This window comes from Argiope bruennichi, chromosome X2 (assembly GCF_947563725.1).
Source record: "Argiope bruennichi chromosome X2, qqArgBrue1.1, whole genome shotgun sequence".
Taxonomy (NCBI): Eukaryota; Metazoa; Arthropoda; class Arachnida; order Araneae; family Araneidae; genus Argiope; species Argiope bruennichi.
In genome coordinates, this window is record NC_079163.1 from 91382696 (window position 1) to 91395020 (window position 12325).

General features: G+C 28.4%; 1 protein-coding gene across 5 annotated transcripts in view; it reads left to right on the forward strand.

Moving 5' to 3' along the window:
• Positions 1-12325, forward strand: part of LOC129960839 (homeobox protein aristaless-like) — a 221835-nt gene that overhangs the window by 125464 nt on the left and 84046 nt on the right. The window contains exon 1 of one of the 5 annotated variants that reach the window (XM_056074512.1): positions 11248-11463. The exons of the other annotated variants lie outside the window; for them this stretch is intronic. The gene's annotated coding sequence lies outside the window, so the exon portion shown is untranslated. Of the gene's footprint in view, positions 1-11247; positions 11464-12325 lie in introns of those variants that run through there. 5 annotated transcript variants of the gene reach the window in all.

A 12325-nucleotide genomic window follows, 5' to 3' on the forward strand; every position in this document is an offset into this window, starting at 1 on the left:
TTTTGTGAAAAGAAAGCAAAATTCACGTTTGCAAAGACTAAATAAGTTGTGAAATCCAATTATTTTCTTTTAGATTTGAATTCAAAAATAAGTGATTTTCATGGTTGAATACGCATGTGATGAATCACCCTGGCAGTTTTAAACAAATTCTTTCAAACCACAACGATTAATATAACAATAAAGTATTTTTAGATTAAAATAGAAGAAAATCCGTGACACAAAGACGTTGTGCTGGAGATATAAAAATTTGCAAATCCGTTCCTAATTAGTAACTGAAAAAAGCATTAAATTGTTTCTTTTTCAATTAGTAAAAAATATTTAAACTGCTTTAAAAAAAATTAGTAGCACAAAAAAGAATTTAAAACTGATTTTTCAATCAGTAACTCAAAAAAGATTTTAAATTGTTTCTTTTCAATTAGTAAGTAAAAAAAAAGGATTTAAATCGTTTATTTTCTATTAGAAATTGAAAAATCTAAGTTATTTAATATATTTTTAAATGCTAAATAGGGAGAGATGATCTTATTAATAACAAGAGAGTATTTTATAGTAATTGCAGAAAACTGCAAATTTATTTTTGGTTAGAACTTGAAAAAAAAAAAGCATATTAAATCGTTTTTTTTTAATTAGTAAATCGAAAAAAATATAATCCATTTCTTTTAAATAAATAATCAGAAGTAAAATTGATTTTTTTAACTTTACAAATTACTGGTAATTCAATCAAATTAATATCATTTTAAACTTCCATAACTTACCAATAACACTTCTGAGAAAAAAAATTAGATGTAAAAGGGTGTTTTAGCTAATATCTTCATTTAAATATCCAACTTCAAACAAATCACAAATGATTTTGAGATAAAAGTTATGAATTTCTGTTGATCCTGCATGTCTTGATGAATTTTTCTATGTCTTTGCTAATGATAATGAACCTAAAATGTTACCAGTCGCAAGTTATATTCATTTGATGTAACGTAAAAATAAGAAGTTATTAAACCTAGAAAAATCGGTACATTACGAGCGATTAAGCGAAGAAATTACAATATATTTCTTTTAAATGAATCTTATTTCATGTTTCATTGAAAACTCAAAATTCTATGCAAAAATGTTGCTTTAGCAATGAAATCTTGAAAATTAGAGTTGAATTCCTTGAAGAAGTGCAGATGTTGTGATACGTATTGCAATATTGATTGTAAAGTTTACATGGTATTTAATGATAAAAAGATATTGTATTTAATCGTTTAAGTAAGTAGCTGATTCAAGTTAATGACCATTTTGAATTATTAAGGTATGATACTACACATTTCCCATAAACCTCAAATGGTAAAAAAGAAAGTATTAAAATAGGATGTGACTTTTTATTACTTCAAAATGGAGACTACTCTTATTTTGGATTGCAATAGATAAGAAGAGGCTCGCTGTGCTCATTGGAATAAAGAGACAGAGAAAAGACAGCAAGAGTTGCTTAATTTTGAAAAATGCAATTAAAAAAGGGGGGAATTTATACCTTATATATTACAACAACAAAAACTATGAAAAATTGCATTAAAATTAAACTTTATTTATCTTGCAGGGAAGCAAAAGAAAATTGTGTGTTGTTTCTCTTTTTGTATAATTGGGTTACAATTGTTGATAATTACATGGCTACCCCTCTTGAAATAAATGATCGCTTCATATATCTTCTAAATGAATCTGCTGATTTTTCCATAGCAGAGAGCCAATCTCTGAATTTGGATTATTGTGGCTTCAAAACTGGATTAGGCGAGCACCCATCTGTACTGAAGTACTATGGCTTATAAAATCTGTCAAAGTGAATCAAAAGTCCTCATGTTAGTGTAATGTAGAAGTTTGGAAAATAGAGCACCGACATATTGTCCTCGTCGTCTGACCATGGTTCATACTTGCAAAGTCCAATCGCGATACCAGTTAAATGGTCTTAGTGTAGCTTCAAAATGACATTTTCATCTGGCAAATTAAATCAATGTTTTATGTTTAATATTGCTGGGGTCAGAGGAAATTCCCTGTGCTGGATAATCAGGGTTCACAATATAATTATTCACAGAAAAGCAAGAGATAAAAAATCTAATCACGTTTTTGTTATCTCCATGGATGAGCATCTATATCGGTTTTGTAATAAGGAAATTGCTGATTCGAGTTTTGGTACAACCCTAAATCCTTCATATTTATTCGCCAAGTATAGATAAATCCTGCCTTGGCTTATTTTAGTCATATTAAACCTTATTATTATTAAGATTCATCATCCAGTTTAGGAACAATTCCAAGGTTATTTTTTTGAAGAACTGCGTAATTTGACGGTGGATAGATGACCAGAACGATACCGAAGAAAGCACCCCATCTCCAAACTTCCATTCTACACCAAGAGAAGGAGACTAGATCCTGAACGGATTCAAAATAAGCCATAACCTTATATAAATCGAATTTTGAATTTAAACTCCACCAGTCCCGAAATTGAAGTTACAACCACAAAGCCACCTCAGTCCTAAATCTGTTCGTGAACCATACACTTTCGCCTTCTTTGGAGCACTTTCTAACTGAATATTCCTTTTTGATATCATTAAGGACAGATATAGCAATTTTAAAACGGTATCAGATTATAAACAGGAGATAAAAATCATAATTTTAAATATGTATTTCGCACCAACGTATACGTGTTTTATTATTCTTAAATTTAATTTACGGTAACACATAACGGATATGCAGAGTATTATATGGAGATAAGAAACAATTTCAAATTAATATTTTTACTGGTTTGGGTTTGATAGTTTAATTCATTATATAAAAAGTCATGTCCAACCGTACACTTGTGTGATCAATTTTTAGAAACAAATATGGTTTTATCCAATAAAGCCATAGAAAGGTGCAAATCAACTAAAGCCATTTAACATATATATTTAGCACTATACTATTTAGTCTTACTATTTTTTTTTGTCCTTAATGGCTTTTTCTTTATTATTTTTATACCATGAATCACTTGCTGCGTTTCCAACAGTCATGGAACATTTATCTCAAACTTCGGAAGATTGGGATGAGTTATTCACAGAAAAAGTCTTGCGAGTTGTCGCTGATTCAGATAATTACGAAATATTCTATGACAGTGAAAGTTAAATCTTCAAATGAAATTAAAAATTAAAGTGATGCTTCATCACTTGGAAATTAAGGGATTTCAACGAAAAGACATAAATTTTAAGGTATCCAGGCATTTTTCTTTAAGAATAATGAAATATTAATAAAACATGAGGTATATAGATTTTAAAATGATTAAAGCTTTGTTAGTAATTTTTTACTCAAAATAAATTATTTAGCATGTAAATATGCAAACTATTAATAGTTGATTCGTTCGCAAGTATATAATTACTGCGCTTCCCAAATGCTCTATTATTTGGCTAAAGTTTTATCACGCTAAAGTTTCATTTCATTCAATTTCTTCGACCCAGTAAGTCATGTTAAGAGTATTCTTGTGACATTTTTAAAGAGGGCAGAAAGCTTCAACATTTTTTCATTCGCACATTTTTTCCCTCGTGTGTTAATTTCGTCATACTGAATGTCCCGTTAAGAAAAATTAATTTTTTACTGTGACATTAATGGAAATTCTTATGAGTTGGGCCATACTGGAGAACGATGTATTAAGGAAATAACTGTCAGGAGGCGTTCCTATCAGCTTTGCTGGAAGACCAGTACCTTTTTTTAAATTTGTTACACTTGCGAGTCGTGTTGAGGGGCTTATACAAAACTCTGTTTATGAGGATATTTCGGACTGTAGGAAATCCTGTTAATTATGCGGTTCTTCTTTGACATAAATGGACGAATCACGAGGTCTTTCGAGAAAAAGTGTCTTTTCACAGCAAGAATACTTCTTGGGTGGTGAACATAAAGCAAGGTTTTGTTCCTTAACTTAATTTTTCAAAATGAAAATGCTATGGGGAGGGAAGAAAAAAAATTAATTTTGAACCTTATAAGAATAGAAAATTAGGATTGAAAACACCTATTTCGATGGACATTGTAAATTCTTTTCATTGCACTTATAAAGATAAATTAACTTTTCAACGTTTAAACATGTTTTTTTTACAAAACTGATAATTAAGGGATAAGGGAAATATGAATTTCCTACTAGAAAGCAAACTTTTTTTTAATAACCTTTAAGTATTTAGGTACAGTCGAAGGAAATAAAAAAGAGCCACCCAGCTTTATTCTGCTGTGTCATCGTATATCGAAACTAAAATTACCATTTTAAAGGTAATAATGGATATTAAAAGATTATGTGCCTAAAATTGATTAATGGATTGTCTACATATTTAAATTTATACAAACTTTGAAATGCCCTATGGCAAACACCATTTTTTTTTATGTCATGAATAAATTCCTCGTGGAAAAATGATCCCTAGTACAAACTTTTATTAATACACCAGGATTTTATCAAAGATATTTGATATTTTCTGTTAAATGTCGTTTCCACAATCAATGCGTTTGACTTTGATATTCTCTGGACGACGGCAATAGTAAATTTTTGTGACATTTAAAAAACATTTGTGAAGTTATAATCTCTATTTTGCAATCGATTGCTACTTGACGCATGACAAAATGTCGCTGAAAATTTCTAGTGGGAAAAATGATTCTTTTCCTCAAAAATAGGTATTCAAAAGCGTTGAAAGTTTTATCCAAAATTGCACTTGAGCCTTCATCGCCATTAGACTCAAAGCACGAAAATGGAAACTTTTAAACTTTTTTCTGTATGAGAGAAAGAAATGCAAGTAAAATATCTCTTATTGTTAAAAAAAAAAAAGATTAATTTTAGAGTTAATACTAATATCTTACTAATAAAAAGAAAACATTTACTGATTTCCGTTCTTTTTTTTCTTTTTTTTTCTTTTTTTTTTATTAATATATACTATCCCTGTTATTGTTTATTACTACTCATAAATGGGTATGAACTTTCCACCATTTAATTTTACAAGTGATATATAGATAATATATGCAATGGCGCATTTCATTCACTGGTAAATAAAAGTAAATAAGTTTTCTTCCATACAAATAATTTCGTGTCCAATACATTTTGAATTGTCCCATATTTTTGTACTTCAGATTTGAATAGAAATTTCAAAACAAGTATGCATAAATACAAGTATAATTATTCCGCACGATGTTGTCTTTAAGAATTAACCAGTTTAATAACCGAAAATTTATATTGGAACGTTTTTGATTAAACACAATAAAATGAATTCAATTAAATTGGCATAAAAATAGCATTTGTCCGCTAAATATATTAAAAGGTGTAATAAAATTAATAAGTTAAAAATCATAGAAGGAATCTAAATGCAATTTACCAGAAGTTAGAAATAATATAATTATGATTACAAATTTTGGAATAGATATAAGCTTAATTTTTGTGTGCTCTTAAAAATTTTAAATCCATTTCAAAAGGTTGTAGGCACAGCTCTTTAAGTCACAACAAAAATATTTGATTAATCACGATAGTTTATTTAATTAAAGTCAAATAAATTATCAAAAGTATTTTAAAAATCGCTTATAATTTCTTGTATTCACTTGAAGTAGCAGATCTTTGAAAAAACTTTAAAATGAATTTCATTCGAATTTTTTTTTTTATTACTTTGCATTAAAATCTTTTACTTATTTCAAAAAGAAATTCTCACAAAACTTTATTTTCTTAGAAGTTTGTTTATTTTGACATTCAGATATGTTGAATTTTATTTGAAATGGTTCTGTCCTTTATTTCAATGTAAATTTTAAAAAAAATCCATAATTTTATATTGGCAAAAATATGATAATCTAAATTTTTAATCATTAATACGTGAATCATTAAAATTATTTGAAATTGTCGTTTTCGTATTTGTTTAGTATATTTAGCACCCAAAAAATTAATACTAAATTCCTTATTTAGTAATGTATTCATGCCTAAATTTAATTCCGTTTTGATTCGATGAGAAAAATGGCTGTTTCCACTGGAAATTCAGTAAATTGTTCTTATATCAATATATAGACGGCTCCAAATGAAATTAATTCCAAAATTTGCAATTCTTTTCAAATGAGACCTTCTTTTTTATTGTTGTATGATGAACGACTGTCCGAATGAAGCTAGGTGACTTAATTTTTTTCTGGCGACTGTACATGTAACAGCCCATATGATAATTATTTAATATTTCTATTCGAATCTGATCTTCTAAAATAATTACAATATATGTTTTATTTTTAGTATTCAGATTCGAAGTGCTATAATATTTTGCTGTATGGTTTGCGAAGTGCTATGAGGTTTTTTCTTGCTGGCCTTTTCTAATTGTAAAATCATGCTAATAAATAAATTCTTAATGACTTATCAATCATTGTCTCCATGTCAGATAATTCTTATCTTGGTTTTTTTATGACATTGGTTCATTCTTTTTATTCACTATATCCATTCACTAGTTTTGAACATTTCGATTTAAACTGTATTCCCAGTCTTGGTATTCTCAAACCTATCTGTATTTCCAAGTCAATAAAAATGTTGAAACAAGTTTACCTCAAGTGGAATGTCGGATCAATGCACTATTCACTGAATTTCCTCCCCTAAAAGACTTCAAATGACTTTCTGGACCCTTTAGCCATTACCGTTGCTTTTTTACGTCCCGATTGCAATTCCATTTACTCTCTGAGTCAGCAGCAATTGTCCGTTAAATACCGACTCTGAGGTGCAAAGCCGTGGAACAGGTTACAGCTGCGAACCTTAATGGAAGCAGCAACTGAACAATAGCTCCACAGAAATATGTCATCGGCAGTGACGAATGAGGAGAGCCTGTGATTTTCATGCTTCAAGTGATTGGATGCTACCCTCATAAAAATCAATGCTATTTCAATTTGGGAAGAGTTAGTGCCCAATGAAGCGGTAACTCGATCCTTGTTGGGTCAGTCGATGACAATTCACAACAAATTCCGGCTTCACTTTCTCTATAAGATGCTACAAGGAATGAAATTTCGTTGGTGGAGGAATGGGGGAATATAGCCAATATGTTGTATTAAAGGACGTATTAGATTTTGCAAATACTGAGGACGTGTTGAGCATTTCATGAGATCTCCCCATTCTTACTAAAAGAGGGGGTGGGGGATAAAAGTACTAGCTATTCACAAAAGCAATTTTACGACACTTCAAACAATCAAACCATCTGGTATTTCTCATTGCTTAGCGACAATAACATTTTGTTTGAAGTATAGTTATTATAGGCCGGGATATAAATTTAAAGGGTATAAACTTAAGTCCATAGCTATGAGGGAAAAAAAACCTCTTAAAAAAGCTTTATTCGTAATTTCTGCTATGTTTTATTCGCATAAATGTTGATATTCTATTGTAAAAAAATAATGATCTTCCTCAGATATCTTACTGTTTGGTGAGTTAGGAAACAGAAATAAAATGATTACTGTCAAAGATATTGTGCTTAAAGGAATTTGTATCAAGTATTAAAAAAAATAATAAAATATATTTTTTGCCTTTAATTCGAAATAAACGAAAATAAGTTTTAGTTATAAGGAGTTAAAACTCAATAATAATTCCTTAAAAAAATTGCGATAATTTTTATACTTACTTTAGCTTTCTTTTTTTTGGAAATTATGGTAAAATTGTAACAGTTTTTTTACTACACATTCGTCGTGTATAAAAATCAACCGGATGCGAAGCTTTTATTTCCCAGTAGTCTATATAACCTATTTTTAAAGACATTTATTTCAAATTCAAAGAAATGAATACTCAGAATAAAATAAATCTTTGATCACTCATACTTTCTTTAAAAAAAATTGTTTTTTAATTCATCTGCAGTAAAAAAAAAGTAATAATAAAGTTTTTACAGTTTTTTTAAAGGGGGGAAAAAATCGATATTTACCAATTGAGTATGAATGGTTAAATAACCGCCAGATTTTTTCTTGTTTCGGAGTCGATATTATTTAAAAACAGTTAGCTAAATTTGAAGTAATTTTTTAAAAAAGTGAGCTTGATGGAGGAGAAAAAAATAAATGAGAAACATGTATCTCAAAAAATAGAGGTGAAATATTGTTCCACTTTTACTATAGATTACAATTTTATGTTTACTGTGAATTATAAACATATGGCTTGCAAACAATGAATATTTGTAAATTTATTGTGTTCTGGAATTTTATTTCGCTAGAACAATAAGAGTTACTTTGAATACGAAAAATATTTTAAATGCAATTAAAAAAAAAACTTGCTAACCACAGATTTGATTCATTTTTTTAAAAATTAACATTTCATTTCGAAGCTACTCAAAATGTTTTCTAGACTGAGCTAGTAAATATGAACTTCACTAGGGAGAGAGAGAAATAACCACTTTTCTGCAAAAGAGACAAAGGAAATACGAAATTTTATAGCAGATGACATAAATATGGAACGAAAATTGTCATATTTAGAAGCTACCTATTTTCAGCCATGGAAACCATTTATGCTTTTGAGCATGTACCTCTTAGCTTTGATTTTACTAAAATAGAGGTGATATAAAAGATGGCGGATAATTGTATTTGTTACTAAGCAATACATAGAAACATCACAAAAAATTAAAAAAGGAACCAAAAATCCATATTGGAAAAAATCAGCTAAAATGAAAAACGTATTTAACAATGAACTCGGAAAAGCGCTCTCTTTACCCATTATGTGTCCTTCCTTTGTGGAGTAAATTCGTCTAAAAATCTTAGACGCGAGTTTCTGAAACGAAGAGTGAAATCAGTTTGATGATAGACTAGCAATGTTAGAGATTTTGTCGCATAAAAAATAAAAATTCGGTCTCGGTTGCGTTTTAAAATATGTTAACGGTATTTAAATATATGTGTTTATGTGAGTATTACGAGGAATACACTATATATTATATTATAGTGAATATGACAAGAATAGTGAAGTAACAAGTGGGAATTTTTTAACGGAAAGAAAGCATATTTATTTCATTGGATGAACTTGATAAGTTATGCAAATAATTTCTCGAACTGAGTTTACCAACTTAGCATAAACTTAGCGTAACCCTTTCTAAGCCCGTGGGAAGTATGCTTCCCACCAAATTTATCAATCTTTGTATGAAATTATGTAGGTTGGCATAAGTTCTGACAAATTTTTTTAGAAAGACAGAAACTTAGATGCTTCAGTTCTTTATTTCGCACAAAGTGATGCGTCGTGGTTTGTCACTTAATTATTAATTAATCAAATTAATTAATTAATCAAATTAAATTTAATAAGCTAAATGAATACCTTTTCTTATTCTAATTTCAAGCCTAAAAATATTTTAACATTATATGACTAGAAAAAAATGGCCCCTTTAAAGGGTTAAATAATAATTGCAAAAAAAAAAAAAAAAAAATCCATAGATAAAAAAAATATTTACATAAGCACGGGCGAATTTACATACCCAAACGTCTTTTTCTTCGAAAGTTTCATTTCTATATGCGGCACCACACAAATTATAGTATGTATGTCATTTTACGATGCCTCCAAATAGAAATGAAGAAATTTGAATCGCCTATATTAGTAAAAGACCAATAGCTTCCTTAGAACATAGAAGAATATGCATAAAAAATGTATTGCTTATTTTAAGTGGAAGTTTCTTTAACTCTTATTTTTGTTTACTGTTTCAAGTAACTCATTCATTAGAGCTTCTGTTGGAAAGATAAATTTTTAACAGTTATTCATATAGTGCTTTTTAAAAAAATATGAATCTAAATATGCTTTGGATTTGCAGTAATTTTAAAATTAGGTCCTTTAACTTTTTTTTATTCGTATATCCTTTTTCTCATTGTATTACCCCTTTTGATACAAATATTTGAATTTATTCTCATGAATTATGTGTCAATTACTGTCCTCATACTTGAAAAACAAATAATTAGTTTATGTAATGCCAATCTTATTTAATTTTTAGTGATGATTTTGAAAGTAGTTGTAAATCGATTACAACATTTAAAAATTCAGTTTTAAATGTCATATTTCTATTTTCTATTTTTTTAAAATGTAAAATACTTTTCTTGTGACAATTTACGAGGGAAGCATTTTTACGCGTTAAAATTATTTTAATCAAAGCAATTGCTACCAAGCACTTTTTTTTTCTTTATTTATTTAATACTCTGACTGATTTATTATTAACAAATGTGTTTTCCTTCTGATTCCAGCTTATTTTTTCATTCTATTTATTTAATTTTACATCAAAATGTAGAATATAAAAATGGTTTGCATCGCTGATCGAAAACGAAATGAGATTTGATTTACACTGAATACGTTCGTTTTACAAGTAAAGTCAACGAATCATGAAAAATATCTTCAAAAATAAAAGAATGTTTTCAGTAAGACAATTTATTAGTATTTTTGTTTTATTAATGACTCTCATCACTAATTCTTAATCATAGTGCGATATAAATATATATGTGTGTGCATTCTAGTTTTTCCGATTAAACATTTACTTCCACTTCTATTATTTAAATTTAAACTGTAATGCATTTTTTTATATAATTCATAAAAAAAGAACTCATGTTCCTCATCTCACTTGAACAACGAGCACTGAGTGCAATAGTGCACATGTCGTTCCGTTATCAGCTTATAGTTAGTTGGCTTGCGATTCTAAGGGACTTTATTTGCATAATACCTATTATAATTAAATATTATATGATTACTAATCCTGAATATCCACTCTAAAGCACTTTTTTAAGCAAATGATAAATATGCGCCACAAATTTCTTAATTATTTTTTAATTAGTATTTAATTTACTCTGAGATTTTTTGTGTCATTTGTTTTAAATTCAAGAAACTAGCTTTTGTAAAATGCAATTGCTATAGAAGTTTTTAGTGGTCACATCAGAACATCATTTCTTATGTAAAATAGTTTATTTATTTCGGTAATAACGATTTTGCAATATAAATTTTCTTTAATCACACTTTTAGCAAGACATGCATAAATAAATATATAAAATATGCTTGATTAACATATTTTATATATGTTAATCAAGTTCAGAAATTTTAACGTTTAAACATACTGCCGTAAAACTATAGACGAAAATTATTCATTTACACGCTCAAAAACTATGATTAAATGAAACTTTTTTAAAATACTTTCATCTCCCAAACCTTTCCTCTTATTCGGTGAAACATTAATTTTGGCGATATTTACCTGCTGTTTTGGCGACCACGTGCTTCGGGTTCTGTGGCAACCCTGATTTACCGCCAGTAGCCACATCCAACTGTATCTCAGAATAGTGCTAAGCCTCCAATCCGAAAGCACGGGAAAGAATCCATAGCTTCACTCATGATACATGCCAAAACAACGACGTGCTGTGGAGTTGCGGTGAATTTCGTACAGTGATTGTTTTATTTTTTTTATTGGATCTGAACTTTTGAATGTAGTGTGCGCTTCACTCTTATCTGATGTCAGTGTCTTGATTTTGATGAGCGTTTTCAACACTACGAGGTGACGTTCCTTTATTCAGGTAAATTAACACTTTTTAAAAAAATATTATCCCAATTAATCATGATTTCTAAAATTGACATACGATTTGTTATTTCGAATTGGGGGGAGAAAAAACTCGGGTGTATTAGCAACCAATAAAATCATATGATCATTGATTACATTTGTTTAGAATTTATTTTTCTGTTAATGATTTTTTTCTAAAATATATGCATTAAGAAAACAAAGCAGAAAGAATATGACATGCGTTAAAATATAACTTTGAAGCATCAAGAGATTTTATCATTGAAAATAAATCGTTATATATTTAAGATACATGAGTGATTTTTATGATACATGAGTGATTAAATATAACCAGATAGCAGACCAAAATTGCATGGGATTTGTGTGTGTGTGAAATAAAATTTATCCCCTAATTTATATTTTAATGTAAGATCGTTTGCCAATATATAATGTCGATACTACTAAATACAAAAACAAAAAATTGTTTTCCAAATAAATATTTTCTACCAAAAATTTCATTTTTAAATGAAAGTTTTTCTTAATAAAAGTAATTACGATAATCTAAAGCTTATAATAAGCTCCAAAAAGATAAGTTGAATTTACTGCTTCATTTTAAATTTAGATTTTTTTTTTAATTCACAGCGTGGGGCCATGAACATTTTATAATAAATTTAAACTTTTAATGAAATTTTCATAAATTCAGTACAGAAAGATGCATATTATTTTGCTTATCTAATTTTGAAACTATTTTTTTTTAAATCTTTAGTAAGATTACATTCCTGTAAGTATCAAGTCAAAATATGTGTATCAGCTACTTTAATAGTTTAATTATTTATTAAGATTTGTTATAAATATCTTGATAACATGCGTGGATTTTTCCT